General features: G+C 49.4%; 1 protein-coding gene across 1 annotated transcript in view; it reads left to right on the plus strand.

Annotated features, from left to right (window-relative positions):
• Window positions 1-23,360, plus strand: part of RRP12 (ribosomal RNA processing 12 homolog) — a 1,372,062-nt gene that overhangs the window by 962,208 nt on the left and 386,494 nt on the right. The gene's annotated exons all lie outside the window — the stretch shown is intronic.

Raw genomic sequence — 23,360 nt, forward strand, 5'->3', positions numbered from 1 at the left:
GTCACCGTCGCTTCGCGACGGCGGATCCCCATCCTCTTTCTTTAGAGTGTTTCAGTCTGGAACACCGTTGGGACTCCTGTTTTTACTGTGACTCCCTTTCGGTCTGGGCACTTCAACGTCGGATTTGAGCGGTGGGAGGAGGTGTTCCGACGAACTCCTCCTTCTCATTTTCAGGTGTTCATCGACGAGAAGAAGAAACGCCCGGTAAGTTCTTTACTTTTCAGAGCACCCCGACCAGGGGATACCTTTCCAGGTTCCTCTCAGGCCGGGAGGGGCGTTGTTCGCTCTGTTACCGGGATTCGCCCTGAGGTGCCTGTCGGGCCTAATAATTCTACCAGAATTTTCTCCGAGGGTCTCCGTAAGGGGCCTTTGTACACCGGAGTACGCTCCGAGGCCCCTCCTTTGGTGGCTGTTTGTAGGCCCAGTTCTACTGAGTCGTGGGGTACCGGAGCTTGCTCAGAGGCCTCTTTCGGCTTCCCTCAAAAACAAAACCGGGGTGCCCCCCAAGGCCTTGGCTGGGCTTGTGGTTACCGAACGGATGTTCGAGGCCCGTGCCGATAAGGTCCTAGGTCCCTCGTACAGAGGCTAAGGCTACCAACAGTTCTGAGGGGCCGGGCAAGGCCCTGTCGGTGAAAGCGGTTGCTCACCGTTCCCGCTCTTGTGGTGACACCAGATCTGTTGAGGGGGGAAGAAGAAAGGTTCTTCTTTTACCGGCAGTGCCGAGGCCCTTCCTTCGAAGGCTCAGTTGGCGGTTGGTATGTCGCAGAAACATTCCAGGCCTCATAGTACCGGCTCTGCCGAGGTTCCTTACGTTAAGGCTAAAATTAAGACCCCTGACCTATCGACGGGGACCCCTGCCTCACTTCCTCAGATGAGGACAAAATGGCGGCCGTTCCCGCCACGACCACGGCAGCCATTTTAGGTACTACCCCCTACAACTACGCCATCGGCTCCTGGTGTAGGGTTTGGTCGTTTGGGTGAACCTAAGGTCCCTTGTGCGCATACTTAATGGCCGGTTTATGATTGGAACGCCTGGATGCCTCTTCCGATTGATTTATGTAGATACGTTGGTGGAGGGGCCGGTGTGGCACCCTTCTCAGTTACGTCCCTGGATTTGTCCACCTCATGAGGCCTTCTCAGGTTCCGAAACAATCTTCTGAGGATGCCTTTTTCGGTAAATTTCAAGCGCTTATGCACACCGACCCCATGAGGGAATATTTCAAAGGGCTTTTCAAGGAGATATGTCCACCTGTTCCTGCGGCTCCACCTGTTCCTCCAGTGGTTCCGCTGGCAACTCCCTTGCCCGTGGTGCCTCCCCCTGCTCTTCTGCCTTTGCCACCATTGTCCCCAGTGGACAAGGCAGTGCCTGACATGGCTCAGCAGGATCCTGACCTGTCAGATGACCCTCAAGGCGATCAGGTCAACGAGGACCTTCCCCGCTCTATCAGCTTTTCATGACCGGACATGATGAGTTTCTTAGATGTTCCGGTGCCCGAGGCACCCGCTCCGCAGGAGGGCGTGCTTTCTGGGGCGCTCACCTTGTCTTCCTTGGAGCGTACAGGCCTGTTCCTGCAGAAGGGCGTTCTGGCCGAGGTCCGAAGAGTTTGGGAAAAGCCACACTCGGGACTTTTTGTCAATAAAAAGATTGACGTGAGGTACAGGCTGCATTCTTCGGAAGAAGTGGCCTTGTCGTCTTGTCCACCTCCCTTCTCCACAGTGGTGGCTGTGGCTACGTTGCAATCCAGACCTGCAGCATCCTCTTCCGCGACGGCTACAAGCGGCGGACAAGCTCCTGGACTCCCTAGGGAGGAAAATCTTTGCCAATTCGGCCTTGCAGCTCAGGCAGGCCAATGCAGAGTTGATTTTGGCGGGAGCTAACATGCGGATGTGGAAGGGTCTGTCGGAGTTTGAGGAGCACATTCCGGTCGAGAAGTTGGAAGATTTCAGAGGTGGCCTTTCTGATGCCAGGGTCTTGGTCCAGGATCTCCTGGAGGCTGCAGCTCATCACGTATACACCTCAGCTCAGGGCCTGAGGGCATTTTGGATGCTGATGCACCATGGTTTGTCTTTCGTGCAGGTGTCTGGCGGTGGGTTGGGGTTTTCAAGTTCCTTTAGTATTTTGAACAGTTCTTTGGTACATGAGCCTGCTTGATCTATCCTGACGTTGTAGACATCTTTTTTAGTGCGAATTATCTACTTTTTATACAATGAGGAAATGTTCGTCAGATTGGATTTGTTTTCAACTGATGGATTTGTTTTCCATAGGAGTTCTAACTTAGCTTTCATTTTTCTGAGTAGCTTAAGTTCGGGGGTGTACCATGAGTTCAGATGAGCTCTTGGTTTACCTAGGCGTAACTTCAGTGGGGCGATGGTGTCAATGTCATTGGCCATGGTTTCGTTGAAGGTGTCCACCAGGAGGTTTAGATTGGCTTTAGCTGGCAGTGCGTTGAGGGTGGGTAGGACCTGAGGTAGTAAGGCTCCGGCAGTAATGTTGCATTTATTTCTAGTCGGGCAGGCTGGTGCCATAGTGCACTTTATAGGTACTGCAAGATTGATGATGTTTTCAAAAGGGATGAGGTTTAGTGGTCTGTCCAGGTGAGAGGTTTGGGGGGGCCTTGCAAGAAGTATTGCAGTTGAGGGCCGCTACCCAGTCGATGGTGCTGCCCTTCTGGTGTGTGGGTGAGACACTTGAGTCAAGCCGTGCTCCGTTAGGGAGTTGGCTAGTGATATGGCTGGGGCGTCATTAGGGTCATTGTAACAAAGGTTGAAGTCTCTGAGGATAATGGCTTGAGCTAGAGGTTTGGAGTTTTCAGCAAAAAGTGAAGTAATGTCTTCTTCGAATGCTCCCGGGGGATCTGGGGGCCTGTATATGAGGTGCAAGGAGATTGTGCTTTTGGGAGAGGTTTGAAGCTGGACTGTGAGAAGCTTGCAGGATTTGAGCGATGAGGAGGAGACTGATCTGCAATCTAATGTTGATTTAGATATGAAAGCTACACCTCCTCCCCTAGCATTGGGTCTATCGGCTTTGAGGATAGAGTAGTTATCCGGGATAGCTAGTGATAGGTAGGGTCCTGATGCTTCGTGTAGCCATGTTTCGGTTAAGGCTAGAAAGTCAAAATCGTTGGTGAGAATGATGTCTGCGATTTCAGTGGGGTGGGCGGCAAGGGATCCAACATTAAGTAAGGCACCTTTTAGAGGGGGTAGTTGGGGTTTGTTGGGGTCCTCAGGTTTTTTGTTGGTTGTGCTGCAAGTTCTAGCGAGGGTCCTACTAGTAGTGAGGGGGAGCCTAGCGCCTAGTCAAATGTTGCAGTTGGCAAGGTTAGGATTGATAGTGTGTAGGTTCAGGGGGCTTAGGTGTGATGAGCTTGGTGTTGCATTTGGAGTGGTTAGGCTTTGCTGGATCGCTGTGTTTATGGTGATCGCGAGAGCGGTTAAGGATGGAGTTGGCTGGGTGGCCGCTGTCTTTGAGCGTGGGGTGGGAGGGGTGGTTGCTGGAAGGGAAGGGTGTCTGGCAGGGGAGAGGGTAGTGTCTTTTACATCCAAGTTTGGCTAGGCCGTTCTTAAAGGCAACATAACTGTTGCCGCTGCAAGGTACATTATTTTGCACTATGCAAAAGGGGAACATAGTGAGAATGAGCCAGGTAATCATAGTTTGCTGAGAAGCTGAGTAGAGCAGTAGCACTCTTGGTACAGTGGGAGGTCAGTGTAACTCTCAAGGCTGGGATATGATGGAACTGCAACTGGATATAAAGTGGCACTCTTAAGCTGAGAAGTAGAGTGGTAGCATCTAGAGTTGGGGCAACACTCCTGGACTAAGATGCAGTGGCCTTGGGGTAACACTTTAGCAATACAGTTCCCTGTAGCAGCATCTAGGTTTGGATTAGCACTCCTGGACCAAAATGACTCTGCCAGTTTTGTCATTACATTCCCCAACAGAAATACCCCCCACCCTCACTGTCCCTGCCCACCAAGCAGTGTAACTCCCCCCCACCCACCCCCCCGGTTCTACTTCCGGCAGGCCTACCCCAACTTGAACCACCCTCACAAGAGGTCCAACAGGGACCCATGCCCATCAGAACCTTCAAACCAACTATTGCAGCCGCAAAGGGGTACGCTGCTGCCACACAAACACCAATTTAGGATCTGGGTTGTAACACCCACTATTATAACATGCATTGGGCAAGTGAAATTTGCATGCGCCACCATCAGCTCTTGACAACAAGGAGAATAGGAATCTCAAACAGAACATATTGGATAGGGTGTTAATCTGCTCAGTCATTTTCTCTCATATCATCAGTGGGCTGTCATGACCCTTGCCCCTTGCCCTCACTGGCAAGTCAGCCTTCGAGTTAGGGCCAGGTCAAAGGCCTTAAAACCTCATCCAAGAATCTCTTGGAGTCAGTCCTTGCGCATTTGCCACGAGGCTCATAACCATCATGAAGACCAACATTAGAATGGGACTATTTACTTGGGACTATTTAACTTGGGGTGGGGGGAGGGATTCAGCCAACATGGAGGCACACACATAGCTCAGTTACAAGGAACTGAGCTATGCAGTCTAGTCTTTTGGGTGTGGCAGGCCTGGGACTAGTTTACCTGGACTACTTTGGGTGTGGCAGGCCTGGGACTATTTTACCTGGATTACTTTACCTGAGACTATTTAAACCGCACCCAAACAGCAGAACATGCTTTGCGTTTTTCTGCTGTGGGCAGCGTAACGCTCACTGTGTCCAGTTTGATGCCAGATTACCTGAAACCAAGGACCTGCAGAGAGAGAATGAACACTACGAAATTTACCTAGAACAGTATCCTGTCTTCAATCCATCACCGACTTCAGTTCCATTCACCTGAAGGTGGAGAAAGACCGCATTAGTAAGCGTTTACTCACGTTTCCTCCCGAATGAAGAAAGCCACACAATTCTTACTTGGGTAGTCATTTCCTGGTCAGTATCATTGCTGGAACATTACGGCGCTCGGCGAGGAACATCGCAACCTGCAAGGAGAGCAAAGACACTGGTTAGCAATATAAAAGGCGCAACAGCGCTGCGCATCGCGCATTACTCACCGGACAGCATCGCGCACACCGCGCTTTCGCCTACCGGCCCATACTCCTCTTCAAACTGTATGACACCACCAAAATACCTTAACATATCTAAAAGGAAAGAAGCAAGACATTATTCGAACTAAGAGGAATTTAAGAACTACATATAAAGACTGTAAACCAGCAAACCTACGGAGTCGCAGCAGGCCTGGATTCCCACAGGGGGGGCTTGCACCAGTGAAGTAACTTGGTCGCTGCTCGCCCCCCACATCTACGCACCCCTGCCACGAGGAGCAGGACGGAGAATCCACCTTTTAAAATATTAAGGTGAGGAGAGGGCCCAAGGGGGAGGAAGGAGTTGAGGCCAAGGGAGGTGGGAATACATAAAGACAATCTGGTATTGAATCCAGCTCTCCTATATTGCAGACCCATCTTTAACCAGAGGCCTTACCAAGGGACCGGGAGAGAGTTCGAGAGTGCAAATCATCCAACCAGGGGTGGGTGGCGTCCCCGTGGATACCAGGTGAGCGTAACGGGGGTTGTTCAGTGGTATTTGTGCCTCGATGAATTTTACTGCCTCGTTCGGGACAGTAAAAAAGTAGTTTACCCCTAAAAGTAAGTTTGAGGTGCGCTGGGAATAGCACGTCATATTGAATGTTCCGCTCCCTAAGTTTAGCATCTTTTTCACCCCAAGGAGTTGGCACCTCTCTTGTTGTACACCAGTGGAGAAGTCGTGGAAAATCCTGATGGTCTGAGAGCCCAGTCTTAGTTCTTTTTTTTTCCCGTGCAATACGAAGTATATGATCTCTGTCACGGCAGCTGAGAATCTTTGCAATTATGGGCATGGGAAAGTCCCCAGTCTTGGGGCGTGGGGCCAATGCGCGATGAGCTTGCTCAACGATGAAGGGAGATAGATCGGGGTTGCCCAGGAGGTCTTTAAGTTTTCGGTAGCCGGTTCCATCTTTCCGGTAAGTGCATCCTCGGGCACCCCAACTATTTGAATGGTAATGCTACGTGACCGGGATTCGCGATCATCACATTTGGTTTTGACAAATTTCAAATAGTGGGTGAGGGTAGTTACTGTATTCTTAAGTGCGTGTAGTCTGTCCTCATTTGCTCCAATCCTGGTTTCAGCCTCAGTGATACTGCCGCCTTCGTGAGCCAGTTGCTATTTGAGTGATGCAACATTTGCATTGATATAGTCTAACTTCATGAACGGCCTTAAGTTTTTGGCCATTGACTCCATGCTGGTGAGGTCAGGGGTAGGTGTGGAGTTGGGCATAGAGATGTCTTCCTGGCTCAGTGTGTATTTCCCCTGCTCGAGCCTAGGCACTGCCTTTGTAAATTTGTCCATGGCACCGGTTTTCATATCCCCCCCGTAAACTCTCCCCGCCCACCCCCGAACCCCCAGGCCATCCTCTGGTCTTGTTAGGCAAGCCACCTTCTCCTCTGCCCCTCAGTTTAGGGTCCGGCTCTGGATTCCTTAATCAAATAGGCAGTCAATGTCCTGCACTGTGCCTGAGAGATGTTCCAGGTGAGACAGTGTGGGGACTGTAGGGCAAGAGGGTGGCATGGTCCCTAGCGCGATCCAGGTATTTTCTGAGTGTCTGGGGGGGCCTCAGAGTGTGCCGCAGATGGGGCCAGGTTCGCAGAGCTCCTCAAGGGGCCGCAGCTGGATGAAAAGGTGTGTTTCTGAAGCAGGCCAGGAGAATGACTGGAAGTGGCGGGTTGAGCGACAGCAACTCTGTGGTGTCCCTGCCGCTGGGGTACGCAACTCCTCCTATGCAGCAGCAGCCGGCTCCGTTGAGATGGTCAGGGAGGTAGGCTAACACATTGAGGCCCCTCAGTGGCTTTTAATGTGGCTGGATGTGCTGGGGGGCAACGGAGGCTCCAGCCGCTGTGGGGGAGCTCCAGTAGAGATAGTGGATGGCGCATGGAGGGCCTATGGCGCCGTGTGAAGTAGTGCCCACTGACCCAACTCAGTAGGCTCAGCAGTGCCTTGTTCAGGTACCCCAGCACCCAGCACTTACTTGGAAAAGACGAGTTGGGAGACAGGCGTATGACGATTGGTGTGCCTGCTGCGTTGATGTAGGCTGTCGTTTAGCGTACATTCATTAGATGGGAGCTCTGCAGCACCATCCACCTGCACCCACGGCGACGAAGTGAGGATGGTCTCTGGCGCAGGAAGTGTCTGCAGTGTGCAACATCCTTCAGGACCGCTCCGAATCATGCGACCCTAGGGCCACGAGTGCCCGCGGCCGCAAGCAGTAGAGGTGCGGCCAGCAGGATCTAGCCAATCGCCAGAGCACCAGCGCTCGGCGGCCGCACCAGCGGTGGAGTGTGCCCCCTCCCCACGTGGTTCGAGGCAGGCTGCAGGAGCTTTTTTTTTGTTCAGCCACGGGTCGAGGAGGGAAACGCCAAGCCCCTCCTGCCACATCTGACGGCTCCAAGTGAGGGGCTAGCGGTCAGGTTCAAAGCCAAGGAGAGCAGCCAAGGCCAGATTGCTCCGTGGCCCGACAGAGCATCCACAGACAGCAGATCAGGAGGCTGATGTGCGGCCCAGCAGATGGCGCCGTTGGTGAGTGGGTAAAGACAGAGAGCCCGAACCCTGCTGCAGTGTCTGTGTTCATTAGGGGGGAGCCGGGCAGCACACCAATGTCTGAACAGTGGGCCTTCTCTCATCTAGTGGGGCTGTGTGCCAGCTGCTCTGTAGCCCACAGTTGCTCTGGTCAAAGTCACTCAACGGGGGTGGGGGGGAAGAGGCAAGGGATCAGCCTTCAGCCGCGGTCTGGCAAACAGCAATGCGGGAGAGTGGGCTGCCACATCTAGCCCACCCCGGAAGTCCTCGTGGCAGTCTGGATGGTAGTGTATCACCGCTGCAGGCACCCGGGGTGAGGGATGGGCAGCCGCCACTCTCCGAGTCGCAGGTGAGCTATCCTCTCAGGACAAAAGCAGGTGTTGTGCCCTACTATCAGCAATCAGTAGGCACAATTCTGGCACAAGAGGATCTGTAGAACCGCCAACAGTTCTGTTTATTTGCAGTGAAGTGCGGATCCGGTTAGCTAGGCAGCCATTTTCCAGGCTGCTCAACAGCGCCCCCTGTTTTATTTTCTATTTTTGTTCAAAAAGAACCTGTGTGCTTGTCTCTCCTTCTACCGACAGCATGGATCCGTTGAAGTTTCAAGGCGGCCATCGGGCCTACTACACACCTCCGGCCATGACGGAGGAGAAGGGAGGAAGATCCCTCTGCAGACCCTGCACCAAGTGTGGGCTACGGAACGTGTTTGTGGAGGACAAGCGCCTCCAATGCCTGTACTGACTTCATCCAGAACACAAGGAAGGAGAATTCGAGGTCTACCTCAGCTTCTCCAAGAAGATGACAAAGGATCAACACAGTAAAGTGGCGGCGTGGCTAAACACCAAGGCCTCTGTCACATGCCCCGAGCAGGGTCATGCCTCACCCAGGACCGGCCGGTCTGAGCAGCTGGCTTCTAAGTCCTTTCAGGGTGCCTCATCAATGGGTGCCCAAGACAAGGCCAAGCACTGCAAGTCCAGTTGCCTCAGGGCTGCCACAAAAGCGGGGCAGGGCGCAATCACCATCTGCCTCCATCAGCTAATTTGCGGGAGAAGCCAAGGACGGAGGAGAAGGTGGCTGCCCGGCCCAGGAAGGCCCAGGCGGCTCAGAACTCCTCGTCAACGATTGAGCTGGTGGCGGCCGCTCTCACGAAGACGAAAGTGGCTGACCCTGTGAAGGTAACCCCCTACAGCGCCCAAGATGTCCCTACCTCTGAGGCGAGAGACCTCTACGTTGACTGGGGCGAACCCTGCTAGCATGCTGGAGAAGAGGATGCCGTCTCTGAGCCCGGCACGGACCCCTCAGGGTGCAAAGAAAGTGGGGGGGGGCAAGTCCGGACCAGCCACAGGCCGTGTCCCATGCCATGGAAGTTTCACCCACAGACTAGGACCTGGAGACCGTACACACAGTAACCGCAAAAGTGATGAGTGGAAGGTTTTGAATGAATCTGAACCACTGGCCTTGCTCTGGGCAACCTTCCACACCACTGTTTTTAGCCTGTCTACACCATTGCAAAAGGGGTCCAGCCATACGCAAATCAGTCGGGTACTGCCACCAATGGTAACAGCCCAGCCCGAACTGCTGGGCCAGGTCCCCTCTGCACGGAAACATAAGTGACCCAAGACATGTTTCGGCCTTGTTGGGCCTCCTCAGTGAGGTGCAGCTTGGTTCTCTATGGCGCTGCGAGCAAGGGACCCATGTCTGGGCATACCCTCTCACATACTTAGACAAACTATAATCACAAAAGTGAAGGGTGGAAGGATGCCCAGCAAGGCTGAAACATGTATGGGGAGGCTTGTCGTCTCGTGCAGAAGGGATGTGACCTAGCAGTTCGGGGCTGGACTACCCCTTTGGGGGTGGGACCAATCTTGATTTGCATATGGTCTTTCCCCTTTTGTAATGGCTTGGTGAAGAAAGATGGTCTGGAGGGTTGCCCAGAGCAATGCCAGAGGTTAAGATTTATTCTAAACCTTCCAGCCATCACCTCTTTTGTTTGTCTATTGTCCCTACACACAGTCCACGAGGATGTGGAGGACGAAGATGGCGACGTTGCAGGGCCTAGTGTTCTGATTACGTTAGCCCAGCTGATGGATGCATCTCTGGACATCCTATCGACCCTACACACTTTGGTGTCAGAAATCCAGAAGAGTATTCTGCAGGGCCTGGTTCCTACGGCCCCTGATCAGCCTCAGGCTAAAGAGGAAGCGTCATCCGATGCCCCCGTTTCAGCCTCCTTATCCGCGTCGGTTGCCCTCCACCTCCTGGTGGACCCGGGGACGGATACAGGCCTGGCGATGACCGATATTGTCATGGCGGGCGGTTCTCAGCTGCCGAGGGCGTCCCCACCAGATGAGGTGGGGTCGTTCCATTCCATGGTCGTGTTAAGGATTTCAATCGGGCGACGCACACCTTGGTCTCGGCCTAGTATGCAGCACACAACTGAAATGCTTATCTTATGTTATATATAGATTCAATATTGAGATGGTACACCACTCATGTCACACCCTCTTTTCAAATACCCCGGGTCACAATGGACCATGAACCAGGCTGGTTGGTAAAATACAATATTTATTTTAAAATTCAAAAGAAATCATACATTTTTTAATATGGCGCAGCAATCAGAATGTGAGCAATGCGCTGGATTTAACCTTCTAGTGGAACATATACACAGCACAGCGGAATAGGAGCACTTTTTGATTTAGGAAAGATAGCACCCAAGTTAGGATTTCCCCCTACAATGCTCGCGCAACCCACAAATAATCCTGAGTGGATAAACAGAAGCAGCAGGTAATCGGGAATAAGAAACAGGAAAACTAATCCGAATCTGACCTTCCCTGCCCAAATAAGAGAGAAAAACTGTCATTTCATAACATTGCAAGGGGTTTGAAATCAATCAGAAATGGACAAATAATTAATGAATGTGTGAAAAAAAAAAACTTGAAGCAAATATAATTCCTCGCTAAAGCAACAATGCAAAGACACTAACCATCACAAAGAATGGATTGCCAAAAGCATACAGTTCGAAAATGAGTAGAAAGTTTAAAACAGATTGCAGCAAAATGACACGTTCGAAACTTTGCAATTTTTTTTAAATTCCCGTCTGAAATCACACAAACGGTTTTTAATAAGGGTGAGTTATGCAAGATATAAAAAATTGCGTTTTGAGTAAAATGGAGCTGTGAAATAGGAAAGGAAATCAGTTGTGACATGAACAGTTTTGCTTTACACTAGAGTATTCAGGCTAGGCCACCAAAGATGGACACAGTAAGAGCAAGGGTTGATTCTCAACTTCAACCTCGTCACCCCAGCGCCCATCCCTGGCAGAAACCAGTCGGATCACTCGAAATAGGACTAATGGTTTAGGATTACACAAGACAAAATTGAAAAGCGATGGCGCTAGCACTAGAAATCAAGGGCAGGGTTGCAAGAATGATTCTGACAGTTTCAATCCCGACTACCTCACAAAGAATCCACCCCGTCACCTCTACAAGACCAACCAGATCACCCTATACCAACATGCTCTGTGTGCCACTAGTAAAAAGAGCTAGAGCGGGCGGATCCAGCTTCCCATATCTCGCACCTACTCACTGGAATGCCTTTCCTCCCACTATCTGGAGTGAGGCCTCCCTCGTTTTCCGTAAAGCAATGAAAACTATCCTCTTCTCATAAGATCCCTTGTAGCGGCATGAATACTAACCATAGAACCCACTGCCTAAACTATAATGACCAATCAATTAAGCTGTACTGATATCTATGTTTGTGTTTTTCTTATATAATGTGCCATTTACTGCTACCACGCCTGTACCTCTGTAACTAAGCTCATGCAAGTAACAGCGCCTCAATGCCCTTGGGCTGCTTGCACACTATATAAATATAAATAAATAAACAAGTTATCAGGATAAGGATAGGATGACTTGGAGATGAGGGATAAGTACAAAGACAAGATAGGCTATGGGTTTCTATGGGGTAGTGATTATACTCGGGAGTCCACTTTTTAGTTTTGGGATTTTTGGACCGTCAACGGTTCTGGTCACTACACGGCAGCACGCCTGGCATACAGCTGTGCAGTTTTGGTCACCAGATGGCACTGGAATGCAATTCTCGTCACTGGATTCTAAAGGTCAGCTGGATGGCAGGATTGCAGCGAGCATGCAGTTAGGAGGCAGTAATCCAGGCTGGTTCAGGATGCAAAAAGGACCTGAACTCGCCCCTTTTTCATGGGAGATTAGTGGGTTTTCAGAATTGAGGTCTTGCTGGAGCAGGATCTGCAATGCTTGTATTTTGCAGTGGGCCCTGGAGTAGGGTCAGCAATGCTTTGGTCTTGTAGTTGGGGTCTGGAATCTGGATGGATGGAACAGGAACGTCAGGAAGAATGTCTGTTCAGAGTCTTGTCAGGGACTCTTATTTATAATGCATAGTGACATGCCGGTTTATCTAAGCCAGCCTCTAAACAACTGGATTGGAAAATCCATGTTGGTTGCCTCCCCTGAGATGTGCCTCAGTTCAGGAGGTTGCTTTTTATGATGTAAAAAGACTTGCCACAGACCTGTTTGCCAAAAATCTGTCATACCAGAATTTACACATTTGTACAGTTGTGGCACCTTAATAAATGACATAATCATGTTACTTGTTTTATGTAGAGCGCAGCTGTCCAATCCTGCCATCTGGGAGACATTGTTTTGTCCTTTTATAATCTTTTGGTCATTTTCCGTGTGAAATAGTTGGCCTAAAATTCCAGAAATTTATACATGGGTGTGGATGATCATAAGGGATGTATGTACAAAACTTTGCATTTGCAACATGGATGCTTTACTTGTAATCTGCAATACTTTGCCATTTCTGTCCCCAAAGTGTCAGTGAATTCTACCAAGTCTTCAATGAAAGCCCATAAAATCATATTCAAACTATACAATTTTCACATTTTTACAAATTCTTGCTGCAGAGATACAAATTGTTCAAGTTTATTTATAAAATAGTCTTTGGAAGCAATTGGCAGTCCTTTGTTTGTCACTGGACCAATTCTTTCTGTCTTCAGCAGCCACCAACTGTCACTTCAGTCCTGTGTGGGGTGGGGGTTCCCATTTTGATTGAAGGTTTTATGGCCCCCTCCACAGGCTAGTGTCCCAGGACTTCTATTGTCCCAGCCTGGAGCACAGACGAATGTCTGACCAGCGTGTGAACTTTCTTTGTCGTCGGTTTTTCAAGCTAGCAATGATCACTTTCGTGTCCTGGAAGTTTATGGTGTGGCTCCCTTCCTAGGGGAAAGCTTTAACTCTGCCAACCAGAATAACCTGTTTTTGACAGCTTGAAAATCCAGCCAAGGTGGTTTAAAACCTTTCTTTTCTGATATTTGGTCCTGAATAAAAACAAACCTATGGAATAAAATAGGCCATGTATGTATTTTCACCAGCCACAAACCCCTTCACATTGCTAGCTCATGGCAGGATTTCCTTCAGCAGTTTACTTTTTAAACAATCATTTTTCTCCTTTAGTTTTGCAAAAGCCCATTTTTACACATCTGTTAAACTGCTAGCATTTCCTTTCAAATTCCATTTTGCCATCTGACTTCCCAATATTGCCTCGCAGCCATAGTCATTTTGTTCTGGGCAGTAGTTTATTTGAAGCACAGATGCATTGAAACTGACATGGCTCAGATAGCTGGAGTCTCTTTTGAACTACTGAGCTTTGATACATTAGTAAAGAAATAAACGCGTTTTCCTGTGCGAGTAAAAGTGAAGTTCCTTGTCGATTTCTCTGAGTTGGTTTGACAGGGCCTGTCATTCAGAAATCATGCCTGGTTTCCTGAGGCACAATGAAATACTGGGCCTATCAGTGATTTAAGGAAGAACAGATTGAAATAGCGTCAGCAGCATTATTTTAAAGGTGAAAAGTTTCCTTTATAATGGAGATCTTGGGCTTTCAGCAAAGCAGGGCTGCCTTTTCATTCCATTTCTTTTTTTACAGGTAAGAACACACTGGTGCGCTCCCTTAGTGTGTCCACTTGTTCCATCTTGCCCCTGTGTGCTTGGCAAGAAGGTGCAGCCATCTTTTTGTTGCTGCAAAAAACCCAGGTTTGATGCCATAGCGCTCATAGGAGTCAGCGCAGCCATTTTGCTGTTTCTGCGCACGTGCAGCTTGGTGATGTGGGGATATACTGTTGAGTGGGGTCAATCTATCCCACAGTTGCCAAAGCTTCTGAGCTTTTTCAGCGTACTCCCGAGGAGACCAAGAAGGAGGGTTTCCTGTACCAGTGGCACGAGGCCAAAAGGAAGACCATCATGGCTGTACTCCTTCTGGATGACATGTGGGAGGATGTCTGGCCCTCTTGAAGAACCCTTGCACGGCCCTGGCCAAGCAGGATAGGCTGGAGAAGTACCGGGTGCCGCAGGCCGCACCCACGTGCCTACGATCTCAACCATTGGCAGACACTGTGGCTTTGGCGGCTGTGAGGTAGCAGTTGACAAACTTTACTCATCCAAAGTTCCTCTGAACAGCGAGGCGAAGATGGACGACGTGGGGAGGAAGGTTTCTTGCACAGCAGCGTCCTCCAGCAAGGTGGCCGACACACTGACTATCCTGGCCAGGTACGATAGAGAGCTGTGGTACAAGCCGGGCCCGATTTTTGGAGTTCCTCCATGACGACAAGAGGATGGAGGTGATCACCCTCTTCCAGGAGGGAGAAGTGGCTTCGGACCATGCCATCACCGTGGCTTCGGACCATGCCATCACCGTGGCTTCGGACCATGCCATCACCGTGGCTTCGGACCATGCCATCACCGTGGCTTCGGACATGACAGCACAGGGTTCCGGCAGATGGGGACCAGTGTCTGCCTTAGTCGTCGAGGCTGGCTGAACGCCACAAATTTCCACCAGGAGGTCCAGGCAAGGGTACTGGACATGCCGTTCGATGGAGATGACCTTTTTGGGAAGGTCGCCAACGAGTCCCTAGAGGCCATTGAGGCGGATACAAAGACGGTCCGTGCCCTAGGCACGCTCCAGCAACACTGCTCTTCCATTCTATCCTCCAAGGGGAAGTCGAGCAGATCAGCGAAAGGCTTCTCATCGTCCTGCCAGCCTTCCAGGTGCACGACCTAGCAAGCCTACAGAGGCCGTTCCCATACCTACGGTGGAAGTGGTGAGTGCTGCTGGCGCCCTCAAGGCAGGAGGCCGGTACCGAAGCAGGCCTGAACTGGCCAGGACGTCTGGCACCCAACTGTGCACCCCGGTGGGAGGCCGGCTGATGGGATTTGTCAGCGAGTGGGAGAAGATCCCACCAACAGATGGATGCTCGATTCTTTCGCCCATGGACATACCCTGGAGTTTCAGCACAGATGTCTGTGGATCCCTCTGGTGGCCCGACAGGAGCAGCACATCCCTCAGCGCTTGCAAGAGGTGCAGCCTATGCTACAAAAAGGGGCGATGGAGCTGGTTCCATGACGACTCCAGGGCTTGAGTCTATTCCAGATACATTTTGGTAAAAAAAGCAAACCGGGGGCTGGAAATCCATTCTGGACTTGCTACGTCTTCACACGTACCTTTTTAGTTCCAAAAATTCAGGATGGTCACGTTGGCCAACTGGAAGGAGGAGACTTCTTGACGTTGCTGGACCTGGAATACGCCTACTTCCACGTCCCCATTCACGGGCAGAACCGAAAGTTCCTATGCTTTGTAGTGCAGGGACTGCACTACAGTTCAAGGCCCTCCCCTTCGGCCTAAAGTTGGCCCCCAGGGTGTTCACGAAGTGCCTGGCACCGGTGGCAGCCCATCTGTGGTTAGGGGTATACACGCATACCCTTACGCATACCCTCACCTCGACGCCTGGCTCATCCGGGCGGGTTAAAGAGAGTTGGCTGTCAGACACACTGAGACGACCATCCAGCTGCTGACTAATCTGGGATTCTCCATCTATCCAAAGTCCTGCTTGACACCATCACAGAATGCGCAGTTCCTAGGAACCAGACTCAATACGGTCTCCTGCCTAGCGGCGCCCTTGGAGGAGAGGGTAGGGGCCATTCTGGGGAAAGTGCTGCGGCTGTTGTCACTGAGAACTGCCACGGTGTGGACCAGCAGGTTGCTGCTCGGCATGTCGTCCTGCATCCACCTTATCCAGCTTTGCAGATTACAGATGCAACCTCTTTAGGAGTTCCTGGACGCTCAGTGGTACAGGTGTCCAGAAGCTTCACAGACAAGATACTGCTCGACAAGGAGTTCTGTCGGGGGATAAGGTGGTGGGGCGTTCTCTCCAACATCGCCCGGGGCACAGGGTTTCGAATCCCCCCATGCGAGCTAATGGTCACCACGGATGCTTCCCTGGAAGGCTGGGGAGCCCACAACTGACATCTGCACGCCAGATCTTCACATCAATATCCTGGAGCTGCAGCCTGTGTTCTGGACCCTCAAGTCATTCCTCCAGTCTCTGAAGGGCAAGGTGGTGAGGATCTTCACGGACAACCCCACCACAATGTCCTACATCAGGAAGCAGGGGGGCACTCGATCCCAATCGCTCTCCAAAGAGGGCAGGACTTGTAGCACTTGGCCGTCAGACGAGATGTTCCTCGTTCCTTTTCACCTGGCGGGAGTCTAGAACACCATTGCCGACTCCCTCAGCAGGGAGTTGCGCTCCTGCCACAAATGAGAACTTCAGCAGGACCTGCTGGACCACATCTTCAAATGAGGCAGGCCCCAGATCGATCTGTTTGTGATGGCAATGAACTCCAAATGCCAGAAGTTCGCCAGCAGATTGCACCAACCGAGGAGCCTGGGGGACACGTTCTCCTTCCTGTGGGAAGGCCTGTTTCTGTACGCATTCCCACCGTTGACTCTCCTGCTACGACTGATAAACACATTCAAACAGGGCCAATGCAGGATGATACTCCTTGCCCCGGTGTGGCAGAGGCAGATTTGGTACCCGTAGCTTCTCAACCTGTCAGGGTCGCCTTGGGTCAAACTACCAGTAGTCCCGTATCTTCTCACCAGAGAAGGAGTCGCAATCCTGCACCACGACCCAGTATCGCTGAACCTGAGGGCTTGACTCCTGTAACCCTAGAGTTTGGAGAATACGAGTTGCCAGTGGACTGCAGGAAGGGTCTTGAAAAGACCAGAGCATCGTCGACTTTGAAGTGCTACGGTCACAAGTGGAAGTGTTTCGCTGTGTGTTGCCGGTCGCAGAAGACCCCCCTCCACCCACTCCCCCGGCAGCATCTCCCGCTAAACCAGGTCTCCAGAAATATCTTCTCTTTGGTCTCACTGTCTTGTCAAGTAACTCCTTAAAGGACTGTTTCAATATTTCCCTCTGGTGAAGGCTCCTGCCCCGGCGTGGGAACTGAACGTGGTGCTGACAGGGCTCATGGGGGTAAGTGGGGGGCCTTGGAGCTCATGCATCAGGCCCTTCTCATGTTCCTCTCGTGGCAAACGGCTTTCCTTGTGGCCATCACCTCTGCCGGGAGAGTGGGTGAGATCCAGGCCCTATCCTGCAAACAGCCATATTTGACTTTCCACGAGTCGAGGGTGGTGCTGCGGATGCACCCCTCTTTCATGTCGAAGGTTCTGTCAGAATATCACCTCAACGAATCTTTGGTGTTACCTGTGTTTTTCCCAAAGCCTTAGTCACCGGCAGAAAGGGCCTTGCACTCGCTGGATGTTCATTCCCTGAAGTTCTATGCGACCTGCACTAACAGTTTTCGGAAGACTTCTCAATGGTTTGTGACATTTGGTCCTGTGAACATGCAAAGGCATTGTCCAAGGCTTCCATCTGAAGGTGGCTCTTCCCTGGCTGCATCACGCACTGTCATCGGTTGGTAAACTGATGCCCAGCTGTCTGAGAGCCCACTCCAGCTGAGCGATTGCTGCGACGACGGAGTTCCTGGCTGGTGTGCCCCTGCTGGACATCTGCAGGGCTGCTACGTGGAGGTACACGCACACTTTCACGAAGTTGTACTGCATCGACACGGATTCCAGAGAGTAGTGCAGAGTTGGCCAAGCAGTGCTATGCAACCTGTTTGCTTCTGGTGAGTCTGTTCCAGAGGTAAGAGTAATTGCTTCGGTTGAGCCTTGCCACCTCCCGTGGTTGTGTAATGTTGTACTGCTATGTGTTTGTTATTCATGAGCATGTGAATCCATGCCAGACACCATACTGGAGAAGGAGCAAGTTACTTACCTGTTACTATTGTTCTCCAGCATCGGTCTGGCATGGATTTACATGTGGGCCCTCCCTACTATCCCTCTGCAGCTCTTCTTGGTCATACTGCTACTTTACCTGCTTACCAAATCTGAAGATGGCTGCCAGAGAACGGGTTTAGGGAGGGGGTCTGTCATTGGTTGGGGGCAGTATGACCTAGATAGAGGACAGTGATTGGTTTAGAGGAAAAATACAGTTTGTAAGTGAGTGTTTTTCTTTTAGCGAGGATTCCCGGCCTGACTGGGAATATTCATGAGCATGTGAATCCATGCAAGATCCATGCTGGAGAACACTTGTTACAGTTAAAAGTAACTTCTTTCTTTTGGATACTCTTTCTTGTCTAAACTGTACTTCCAACCTCGTATCAAGGTTAAATTAGAATAGTTTGTCTAATGCAATTCGAATTGAAGGTGTGCACCTAAACTCAGTTTCTCTACACATAGCCTTAAGGACTAGTCAGATCCCCCATGATAAATGAGCAAAAAGTCAGTGGAGTGAAGCAGAGGGCTTTCTTTTCACTGGAAAAATTTCTGGTCACATTTGAAAATAAAAGCACAAAGTTTGGGGGTCCGTAGAAATGGAGGGAAAGTTTGCCTAGAAGAGAAATCTTTCCTAATTGGTGTTGATGGCTCCTGTCCGCCACTGTTTGCTGAATGTGGCCAGCTACAGCGATGGAGACGGACGCGTGTGAAGCTGGAAAGGAAGAAATGAGAAAGAAAACCAACGTACCGAGCAAGTGGTGAGCTCTGCGAGGTCACCCATTGCAACAAAGGCACAGGGGTGAACTTCAGAAGCGGGAGGTCGCTGTGGCAAGAGTTAACAGAGAAGGGACTATGATTGCAATAACTGAACTTTGAAACAATATTGCCTGATTGTGAGGTAGATTTTGATTTTGATGTGAAATTCTCTTCTCTGCGAGTCCATCTGCACTTTTTGCTGGACTACTGGATTTTTTGGTCACTTCTCCCAAGTGGGAACCTTTTTCCACACTCATTCTTTTACTCTGGGAACCATTTATATTTCTTATACCTTTTTCTTGGAGTCCAGTTTGTGGCATCCGTCATTGACTATTGCAGCACAAAACACTCTGTGCAGTTTTGCTAGGAGACGCTTGGGCTTAACTTTTTTTTCTACTTTTTTCCTTGTGAGAGCACATGTGCTGAAGGACAGGGAATATTTTGTATCCTTCATAGCCTTTCTATTGTGAGATTTGCACACCACACCTGATAGGGAGTGCTGAGGGGGTTACACTGTATCCCCTTTATCACTGCTCCTGTAACTTTTTGGTTACAGTGACAGGCTGATTTGAAAGGCTGTTAGCATTTGTTATGTCTTACATACTTTTGTGTAATTTGTACTTGAAGGTTGTGCCCACAGCTGCGGTAGTGCTCACAAGGGTCACCATTGACCCAAAATGGTGACAGTGTTTTTTCGCCAATTCAAGGTGGTTTGTCCTTCTGGGCAGGGTAGGGAGAGGCCTTTGTTTGACTTTTGTCTTCGGCAGGTTCCCATTGGAAAGCCTGCCAATGTGTCTGGACAGGAAATGGGCGAGGACTCTGAACCCCTGCTATTCTGTGTCTTCTGCTATACCTGCCTGGAACCAGTACCAATTGGGAGGCTGGATGTCCTTAAAGGACAGCCACCACCCATAATTTGAATGGTGCTGATTGGCTGGATTCCTGTACAAGAGGCATGGATCCTAAGGCTGAAGTAAAATCTGCCACTGGAACGAAAAAATCCTAATGGAGAAGATGGCCAAAGACACTTGCAGCAACATATAGCTACCGCCAGAACCCGCCAAGTGACTGCTGCTGCCCTGACCCCATCTTCCATGCGATAGAGGAGCTCTGAAGAGGACCACTCCTTTCCTTAGACTGGTGGGACCAATCATTCTCGAGACGATGTGCATTTTGAGTCATCCCATGATGAGTTGAGATGTTCTCCGGCTGCAATTTGCCAATACCCTGAGACCTGCAACCATTGTGCGGTGCATCATCCTCCAAAGAATGAATCCTCCAGAAACATTGGTGGACTCCTTCCAGACCTCCAGAGGCAAGATTCCACTCCTTGAGGTCTACTCACCTGGGTTCTGGACTGGGAAAACTAGCCGAATCGCCCGGGTGGTCGCAGTTCTTCACAGGTGCTTTGAAAAGGCCACCAAAATCAGAGCCACAAATAATCCTTTGTTGGACATCCCTCCACTCGACTGCTGCTGCAAGATCCATTTCAGTGTCCCTTATTTTGTCACGACGACCAAGAATCCCGCGACCGGGTCTGTGGCTGCTTCACTGAGGGGGCATCCTGCTGAATAGTCTTATTCACTCCCTAAGGTACTCCGGGTAGAACTTATCTAGAGATGCTCTGCGGCTCCTGTGTTGCTGGAGTAGTGATTTGTGAGTTTGGGTGTTCGCCCAGTCCTAAAACCGGTTAACTCGGGACCATTCCCTGAAACCATTTCCAACAAAACAGCTTTACTTGTTACCAGACGTCTCCTTTGGAACTATGATCTTTCTACAGCTTATGCCTTGCTTGTCTTTTGCCCCAATCTGACTGAGACACTCATAACTGTATTGGGATAGACTTCTAAAGTGGTAGGCCGCTGAGAAAAGTATTACAAGTGTTAAAGTATTTACCTGCTTTGTTGGTTGTGTCTCAATCATTCGTCCCTGAAACAATTACAAAAGTGCTTTACCTACTGTAAAGATTGTATTGGTCCTTCTAGGGTACTTGCTGTGTGTTAAAGTACTTAACTGCCTAATTATCTTTGCCTTAGTGTATATATCAAATAAACCAATATTTCTTTATATAACTTTGAGTTGTGTACCCTTCTTTCATCGGTTGTAATTTTGATGGGTTTTTACGAGTATTTTTTACAGAAAAAACTCATCGAAATATATAGGCAGGTTGGGAATAGTTAAAAAAACTAATAGGGGATGGAAAGTTTGGGGGGTCGCCCCCCCCAAGCATAAATCTATTAAGTTTTTTCGGTAAAAAATATTCTTATAAAAACCCATCGAAATTACTAGCGTCGATGAAATGACTTGGAGCCCTTTTAATGTGTCAGTGTTTGGAGTAGATGTATACTCTCGGGTCCTTGGACTTTCCTACAGCCCTTCGCCCCTCCTAAGATAGGCTTGGCTGCTCACCCATTGCAACCAACATACTTGTGTGGTTCAAGCCTATAATAAGAGTTGGAGCCTTGTGCCCCAAGTGAGTCTTCTGAAGTCCTACCTTTGACCTTTTGAAAAACTCCCTAACAGTGATATCTGAACTATTAAAAAACCTGGAGAATAAGAATGATTGTGAATCATTAAGAAAGTCGAAACAAATATCATGGGTGAGAGAAGGCCACAAGAGATAATTTGACAATAGTTAATTATTGAAGAGTGCAAAAACCACTTAATGAGAAACTGTTATAAGCCAAGAGTATAGTGTGAACCAAGCAAGAAGAGAGAAGTGGATGTAAGACACCAATAGTGAGAAATTTTAACCCTGAGAAAATAAGCGACCAACCTAAAATAAAAGGAATGCATCCAAGCGTAGCTCAAAGAGAGCAATGATAATTGCCATATTGTCAGGAAGACCAGACCTGTGAGCCTTTGGGAGGTGCTGCAAGAGCTCATGAATAAAACCGACAAAAGTATCAGAAGAAATCCTCACAAGGAACAGATTTTCTGAAAGAGACATTTGCATTTTGAAGGTCGGTGTAGAACAAGATGACCCTGAGAGAAAGACTAAAGATAAATGGCCAAGGGAAGACAGCCAGAAGGTAAACCACCTTTTGGCCCTGTTTAATTGCTACTGTTGGTGCTAGGGTCGGATAGATTTAGGTTTGGACTGAGCATTTTGTTTTGGATTTTAGGATGACAGACTGGCACCTTTTTAGTTTAATTTAGTTTGCGAATTGCCCTATAGGCATAGGGTGAGAGGCATTTTTCTTTTTTTAAATAAAATAACATCAGAATGTCCACTGTGTGTCCGACTCCTCCTTCCGACCCACCACAGGTCATGCAACAATTCTGTAGGCTAGTCAGATGCCCTCGTGGGCTATCTTGCTGCAACAGTTGCTCCCACCCCCTTTCTATCCTCAACCGAATTGAACCTTAGGACTTCACTGATCCTCAGTTTATGGAACAAGAGGCATCTCCCTGAAGTTGCAGCTCTCTGCCAAGAAGAGAAGCCTTGTAGGTGTCTGTTCCTTGCTTTCAGCAGCCATTTTCCATTTGCTCTGTGGACTGCAATCTGGAAGGATCTGGTAGAGAAACCACTTTGAAGCAGCCTTAGGGGCTGGTCGATGCTGAGTGAGTAGTTGCACATTGATTGTAATCTGTTTTTGGCCTGTTTAATGTACTCTATTGGAGTGGCGTGAGTTTTTTCAATTGTTTTTTGGTGAGCACTGTGTGTTAATCTGATGGGTTTGTCTGGTGTTTGTGTGGCTTCTGACCCTGTTTTGCGGTGTTGGCCTGCGTCTAGAGTGTGCAGTCCTTGGGGTGTAGTACTTTGTTTGTGTCTGGCCTTTTCCCAGTCCCAACCTCCCCCTTGTGCCTCCCATCTGCCCACCTCCCCTGATTGGCCCCCTGCCCATGCAGCCCCTGCGGCTAAGGGTCCAAGGCAAAGGGCGGCTCTAGATGGTGCCTGCAGGTGTCAGCAGGAGAGGCCAGTGGCCAGCCGTCAACCAGCAGCAACCATCAAGATGGGTGTGGCCTGTGTCGGGAGTAGAGCAATCACTACTCCAGAAGCCCTGCAACTCTACCGTCCCTCAGACCATAGCAGACCGGGATATTGACACTAACCTGCTTAACAACTAGATAAAATTGTGAACTTTATCCTGCGTTGCATCTAGATAGGATTGAGAATGCTAGCAAGTGCCTCACTTAGATGGAATTGTGAACATTATCCTGCGTCACATCTAGACAGGTTTGTGAATGCCAGTGCCACATCTAGATAAGCTAATATTAGCCATTGCTACATCTAGACTGCATTGGGAATATTACCAATGCCACATTTAGATAGAATTGTGAATGCTAGCTTGCACCAACTCATTGAAATTATTGCAAACTATTCACTTAAATTGTGTTGGTTTTGTTTCATTTATTTTACCATCTGAAACATTACCAGAGTTTTACTTAACTTTGAATTGCATTCTGGCATTCTAAAGGCATTATAAAGAAGTTTACTTAAATTATGTATTGGTTACTTTGTGTGTTATAGTACTTATCTTTATGAAAAATTACTTAGCTTGGTGTGTATATATAAATTAGACCATTATTTTTATGTTACTTTAGTGTGTCTGTTTGGGCCTATGTGTATACTCAAAGTTCTTTGTAATGCATACAGCCCATTCTCACTCCTAAGATACGCCTGGCTGCTCAGCCATTGCTACCAACAAAAGGTGTGTGGTTCAGGCCTATACTAGGAATTGGAGACCTCTGTCCCAAGTGTGAGTCTTCACAAGTCCTACAATTGGTGGACTTTTTTTTCTAAAACTCCCTAAAAGTTTAAATAAGCAAGAAATTAGAATTTGCAACTACAGTAGTATAATTCTTTTTCTCCATTTCCCCCTTTCT

Source organism: Ambystoma mexicanum, chromosome 8, assembly GCF_040938575.1.
Source record: "Ambystoma mexicanum isolate Mex_15411 chromosome 8, UKY_AmexF1_1, whole genome shotgun sequence".
Lineage (NCBI taxonomy): Eukaryota > Metazoa > Chordata > Amphibia > Caudata > Ambystomatidae > Ambystoma > Ambystoma mexicanum.